The sequence below is a fragment of the Pygocentrus nattereri genome, chromosome 10 (assembly GCF_015220715.1).
Source record: "Pygocentrus nattereri isolate fPygNat1 chromosome 10, fPygNat1.pri, whole genome shotgun sequence".
NCBI classification, from domain to species: domain Eukaryota; kingdom Metazoa; phylum Chordata; class Actinopteri; order Characiformes; family Serrasalmidae; genus Pygocentrus; species Pygocentrus nattereri.
Window position 1 is genome coordinate 29194815 of NC_051220.1, and position 7273 is coordinate 29202087.

At 37.0% G+C, this 7273-nt stretch overlaps 1 protein-coding gene across 2 annotated transcripts in view; it reads right to left on the reverse strand.

Moving 5' to 3' along the window:
• LOC108428712 (adhesion G-protein coupled receptor F3-like) overlaps nt 1-6911 on the reverse strand; it is a 26085-nt gene extending 19174 nt beyond the window's left edge. For both annotated transcript variants that reach the window (XM_037542018.1, XM_017699940.1), the window contains exon 1: nt 6688-6911. The gene's annotated coding sequence lies outside the window, so the exon portion shown is untranslated. The remainder of the gene's footprint in view (nt 1-6687) is intronic.
• Between the last annotated feature and the right edge of the window lie 362 nt (nt 6912-7273).

The following is a 7273-nucleotide window of genomic DNA, read 5'->3' on the forward strand; positions in this document are numbered from 1 at the left end:
TAACCTCTCCAGAATTCTGTAATAAAACCGTTTGTTTCACTTCAGTCTGATCTACTCGTCTCATTTGTTTTGCATCAGCGAACACGCAGGACTGGTTTCGTCCACACAAGCTAGATCAAACAGGATTCTTCTTTATGAACTTGAATATGCAGAATACACAATTCAGGACTAAGAGGATAATCAATTGTTGCTAATCAATGAGACTATATACAGCACTCCCACATGCAGTGGAATAGTGTCCCTTTATTCTGTTTTAGACTTAATACAATTTTGTGGAATATTTGGGTTTAAGTGATATTGTCTGGGTGGTGTAATGTACCATCTAACTAGCCACTTGAAGAAGTTTTAAATTTATATTGATTGTTTACTTCTTTCAGACAGGTAAGTCTTTATTCCTCCCTAGATATTTCCTCCTGTAGGTCTTTCTTCCAGGCTTGAAGTTTATAGTTAGACGATTCTATTGTTTTACCCACCATAAAACTAAAGGACAGAAATCTGGTCTTTTCCTCCTAAATGATCTAAGGTTATTTTTCTAGTAATGGTAATGGCAGTGTCTTGACATTGGTGTTTTGTAGGAATAAAGTGTCTTACTTGAAGATATAAAAAAACAAACTTTTTTTTGTTTTAGGGGATATTATATGTGCTCTTAAAATTTAATAAGTTTCCCTTCCTTATGAAGATCTGACACACTGCTTATGCCTTGCTTTAATCACTTCCTAAAACCTAGGTCAGACCTTCCAGGGCAAAAATGATCATTACCAAAAATCATGCTGAAACGAGAAAAATGTGAAAAATGTGTTCCAATGTAGCACATAATTTCATACCAAACAGAGAAATGTGTTGCTATTTGTTTTTGAAGAATTGTACTTTCAGATGAGATGTAGCATTAATGGGTGTTTCTTTATACCATATGATTCAATTAATACCCAAGCTGGTAATGGTTCTGCCATGAAATAAAACATTGTTTCATGTATTTGTGCTGCCCAGTGATACCATTTCAAACCTCTGTCATATGGTGGATAAAGTCTCTGTCTAGGATGTTTATCGTTCCATATGAAGCACGTGAGCTTCATATGGATATATGGTTGGACGATGGTTCAACATATTGGGATTTAATTGGGATTTCAGCACTAAACTTTTGGGTTTTGACTAATGGAACAGTAGTTCAGATAGATATACCTGCAATAACCACATACAGTGGTGTGAAAAAGTGTTTGCCCCCTTCCTCATTTCCTGTTTTTTTGCATGTTTGTCACACTTAAGTGTTTCGGAACATCAAACCAGTTTAAACAATAGTCAAGGACAACACAAGTAAACACAAAATGCAATTTGTAAATGAAGGTGTTTATTATTAAAGGAGAAAAAAAATCCAAACCATCATGGCCCTGTGTGAAAAAGTGATTGCCCCCTAAACCTAATAACTGGTTGGGCCACCCTTAGCAGCAACAACTGCAACCAAGCGTTTGCGATAACTTGCAATGAGTCGTTTACAGCGTTCTGGAGGAATTTTGGCCCACTCATCTTTGCAGAATTGTTCTAATTCAGTTACATTAGAGGGTTTTCGAGCATGAACGGCCTTTTTAAGGTCATACCACAACATCTCAATAGGATTCAGGTCAGGACTTTGGCTAGGCCACTCCAAAGTCTTCATTTTGTTTTTCTTCAGCCATTCAGTGGTGGACGTGCTGGTGTGTTTAGGATCATTGCCCTGCTGCAGAACCCAATTTCGTTTCATCTTGAGTTCACGAACAGATGGTCGGACATTCTCCTTCAGGATCTTTTGGTAGACAGCAGAATTCATAGTTCCATTTATCACAGCAAGTCTTCCAGGTCCTGACGCAGCAAAACAGCCCCAGACCATCACACTACCACCACCATATTTTACTGTTGGTATAATGTTCTTTTTCTGAAATGCAGTGTTCCTTTTACGCCAGATGAAATGGGACACACACCTTCCAAAGAGTTCCACTTTTGTCTCATCGGTCCACAGAATGTTTTCCCAAAAGTGTTGGGGATCATCAAGATGTGTTTTGGAAAAATTGAGACGAGCTTTAATGTTCTTTTTGCTCAGCAGTGGTTTTCTTCTTGGAACTCTGCCATGCAGGCCATTTTTGCCCAGTCTTTTTCTGATGGTGGAGGCATGAACGCTGACCTTAACAAGTGAAGCAAGTGAGGCCTGCAGTTCTTTGGACGTTGTTGTGGGGTCTTTTGTGACCTCTTGGATGAGTCGTCGCTGCGCTCTTGGGGTAATTTTGGGCGGCCGGCCACTCCTGGGAAGGTTCACCACTGTTCCATGTCTTCGCCATTTGTGGATAATGGCTCTCACTGTGGTTCGCTGGATTCCCAAAGCTTTGGAAATGGCTTTATAACCCTTTCCAGACTGATAGATCTCAATTACTTTCTTTCTCAATTGTTCCTGAATTTCTTTGGATCTCGGCATGATGTGTAGCTTTTAAGGATCTTTTGGTGGACTTTACTGTGTCAGGCAGCTCCTATTTAAGTGATGTCTTGATTGAGAACAGGTGTGGCAATAATCAGGCCTGGGTGTGGCTAGAGAAATTGAACTCAGGTGTTAAAAACCACAGTTATAGTATGTTTTAACGAGGGGGGCAATCACTTTTTCACACAGGGCCATGATGGTTTGGATTTTTTTTCTCCTTTAATAATAAACCCCTTCATTTACAAATTGCATTTTGTGTTTACTTGTGTTGTCCTTGACTATTGTTTAAATTGGTTTGATGTTCCGAAACACTTAAGTGTGACAAACATGCAAAAAAACAGGAAATGAGGAAGGGGGCAAACACTTTTTCACACCACTGTACATCTACTTTTTCACAAATCAGGCAATGCATATGTCAGTTGAATTTGTTTTAAATTGTGAATAAAGCTCCTTAAGCAACCATACAGAACTCTGTAAAAGTTCTCACGAAGTAGGTCATACTTAAAACAGCTGAATTCATGTGTTTGTTGGCAGGATATAACTGAAATACCGTTCCAAGTTTAAAACCCCCTATTAGTCAGATTTATGTTGTAAAAGCTTATTAAAAAACACTGACAGACACAAATGTAGTTGTGACAATTTTCACAGTTGAGCCTGCTTTCATCTCTTTACATGGGTATACTGTGCCAATGTATGACAAAATAATTGAAATACCCCATTTGTACACATGGTAATGGGATCAGGGCTGTATAACACAATTAAATACAATGAACTGTAAGCAATCTGGGGATCTTGACCACCAAACAATATATTTTTGGGGGGATCTTGCCCTTCCAACTATAGGTTATTAAATGGTATTTTAAAAGAATCAGAGATATAATCATTACAGATGTTACAGTGTGTGGATTTTCTTCTGTGCCTAAAGCTTATCTGTGATGGTCAAGGTTGTTGGGTTCTAGGGAGCTATCAGAGTCAGGCTCTACTCCAACTCACATAGACAAACACACACCCACACGCACACACACAAGCACATACATATATACACGCACACACACATACACACATACCTATGTGAAAACATACCCACGCATAGATTAGAGGGGCGACTATCAATCCAGTTGATGCATTTCGACGCTTATTGATGATGAGGGTCTGTGTCTTTCTCCCTACCTCTGTCTGGTGGGGGTTATTAGTTAGATTGGATGTTTCTGTGCCTGGAAGCTATCTCCATGATGTTCAAGGCTGTTTCTATCAAGGAAACGAGGAGATGTCATGTACCATTTTAGGCTCCAATAAGTCTGCATTTCCATTTTATTTCATTTTTCTTAAATTGTTCATATTTAGCATGATTTTTCTGTCTTAATTTCTATTTTTCACACACATTTCCTTCATTATAAAAACTGTTTTGTCCAGCATCCAGTAAACTGGCAAAACTCCTTTTGGACGCAGGTTGTTTTTTTTTTCCACCACAACGGACAATTTTTCCATTTTCACAATCTTACACAACTGTTGTGCATTTAGCACAGAAGCTAATTAATAAATGACTGGCAGACAAAAACATTGCTGTTGAAGATTTCACAAATCAAGTTAAAGTAATTTGAGCCTCCTTTCATATTTTTATTTGACACGTTATATGCATTGCACTTGACCTAATAACTGAAATACTCTATTGTTGCAAATGGAAATGTGAAGAGAACTGTGCAAATCAATCACACTGAACTCTCTACGGTAATGTCTACAAAAGTGAGTTTACATGGTTACTGGTGGTGTATATATCTGAAAGTGTTCCAGGTCAAAAACTCCTTTTTTTAATATTTTAGGGCCAAAACTTGTCAATAAAAGACTAACAGGCACAACTGTAGTTGTGAAATTTTTCACAGATCTGGTGACTTAATTAGCAGGGGTGGTGGGAAAAAAAATCAGTTAATTGCGATGCGGAAGTGGACAAATGTCAAAAAATGATTTTCTGAATGTTATGATTGATATTGTAATGTTGACGGAATGCAGCAGGCGGAACTTTGCAAAGTGCGGAAGTGCAGCATCTGGACAGTCTGTGGCAGCACACTACACTAAAAGCTAGTGCAGGGGTAGCAAACTAAATGTTAGTAAGAGTCATTTTGTCCTTTCAACAAAAATCAAACCATCTTGGGAGCCACAACATTTTGAATCCATTTTACCATCTTGGCTGTGCATGTGTCTCATCATGTGCTAATGTCTTAGTGTAGGGTAAAAATAATACAAGCAAAAACGCAAACTTACTTTGCTCTGCTTTAAGCTTGAGCTCAGCTGTAGCCACTTTTCCAGCTGGAAACCTCTCCAGAAAAGTAGAGCAGTTTCTTGTAAAATGTCTCTTTTTTCACATTCTGAAGTTGCTTCTCATTAGCAGCTTCTCGTTTGAATTTTCCCATTCCACCTTAAATGGTGTCTGAGGCACTAGAATGTAACTGCTGCACCATTGAAGGTGGAACAGGAATATTCAAACGAGAAGCTGGAGAATGAGAAACTGACTTCAGTTTCACATGCTTTTGTAGAGTTTGACGTTGCAGATTAAATGTATCAGGATCAGCCAGTGTTTGGTCAAGAAACTGAAAACCCTCTTTGATTTATGCATGATAATGGATAAAAGTTTTCATAAATCAGGTAATGCCTAAAACGAGTGAATTTGCGAGTTTTTTGATTGTGTTTGTATATGAAATCTACAAACTCAGAGCCCCATTTCTCATTTTATAATTCCCCGATCTACTCATGACTGACAGATAAAAATAGGACTCTAGTTATCAGAGCCCCTGTGTCAGCGTTTTACATTATTACGTTTAATGCGGTGAGGTGTCATGTTCCTAAACAACTAGAGCAAGGCCATACTCACAATATATTTAAATAAGCTCAAAATGCGCCCCCCTCCCCCCAAGAGAGAGAGATATAGAGAAAGAGCGAGAGAGGGTGAGCAGGTGACATTGGGGTGAGTGAGAAAAGGAGCAAATATCTGGACTTTTCTTCATATAACAACGCATAGATTTCTATTTATTTGATTATGGTTATACTTTATTAATCAAATATCTCTGCCTTTACAGTACACTATTAGCCACTATTGTGAAACAAAATGAAAATAAATAAAAAAAAATAATCCCATATGTTAATGAATTTTTAAATATTTTAGAATGGCAGGAATGGTGGTTTGCACAGGCTACTAACAGACAAAAACAAGACTAATATTTTTCACAAATCAAGTTTAACCTGGTTTCGTTCATTTGAATGGTCCAGTTACAAGCTTAAGAAAATAAAACCCTGAAGTGTATTATATTGGCTGATTTTGGCAGAGAGAATGATGTCATTTGGAACAAAAATGCACTATTTGTGGGTGTGTGTTACTACATTATGGAATTATAGCTGATAGAAGCTTTAATCGCTAACCATAAGCCAACTTGTCTACAGTACAGTACCTTGCCAAAGGTCAAATATGTTTTGTCAGTTTCCTAAGTGAAAATGAGTTAACACATCCTCTAAAGAGAACACTTAAGTATGACATTTTAATGCAAATTTCAGTCATGAATATGTATTTGAGTTTAACATATTGCCACATTTTATGTTTTTTCCTATATATTTTCAATATATTTTTCAATAATTCAACAATTAAACAGTAACTGTGTGCTCAGAAGTGTGATCTCTGTAGAGGATACTTTGCTTAGGCATTTTGAATCAGGCAATATATCTATTAACTAAATAATGCCATGAGGTATGAGGTAACTAAATGCTTCAGGGGCAAGCTTTTCTGGACAAACAATTGCTCCAAATACAGGCACTTTGCAGTGCAGATATCCTTTTCATACATTTCTAAATGTTTCTGATTAAAATTTTAAATTGTCTTATAACAGCTATTTATCTGTTTAATACATTATGAACTATTTGTATTATTCACCTAAATGGCTCATTCATACACATTGTAGAACAATCTTGGGTACACTAACTTAATGTTACTCTTAACTTATTCTTGTGTTCCTGTTATGTTGGATGCCTCAAAACCAGAGAGCAAATTTATTAATGGAAAAATGTATAGAGCAGTTATTTTGGAAACAGCGCTATGAGAGCTTCAGGATATTTGAACTGGTCCTCACAGATGGGTGAATTAGAGGGAGAGAGCATGCTTTCAGCTCATTTCATTAGCTTTGTAATGAACTGACTGGTGAGCATGTTTGTTTTAAAAGGAAATTTTTAAATGACAAACGTATTTTAAAAAAATATTTTCTTACCTATCTGAACAGCTCTTTTTCTAGTGTTACAATAGCCTGGAACAATTTCTTGAAGAAAAAGTGTGCTGTGTCAAATAAATGCATAGCAGTAAAGTTTAAAAATTCCGCACAAAAAGGCAAACTACATCCTCCTGAGCTGAGATGTTCCAGTACCAGTTTATCCACAAGCGAGAAACTATATTACATACAGCATGACAGGCCAAGAGAACCAGTTTGGTCCTCAAGATGCCATACAGACCAATGTTCATGAACTATCACAACAATCAGGTACACTGTGCTCATCTTAACAGTCACGTAGTGTTAACTTCATTTGACTTTCAAAAGTGTCCTCCAATGCCTTCACCAATTCACTCTGCAATTTATTTAACTTGCAAATAAATGTCTGCCTTCCAGATGCCATGATTTCAAGTGCACTATTACAAATTTTTGAATAGACATTGAGAATATTTATGTATTATCTGCCATCTAACCCTAGTTGTAAACTAAAAGAAACAGAAACTAAAGTAAATACTGTGTCATACTGCACAGAAATAAAATTACATTTATTATCCTTACAGTGTATTTATGGAGAATTATGTAACTAGCT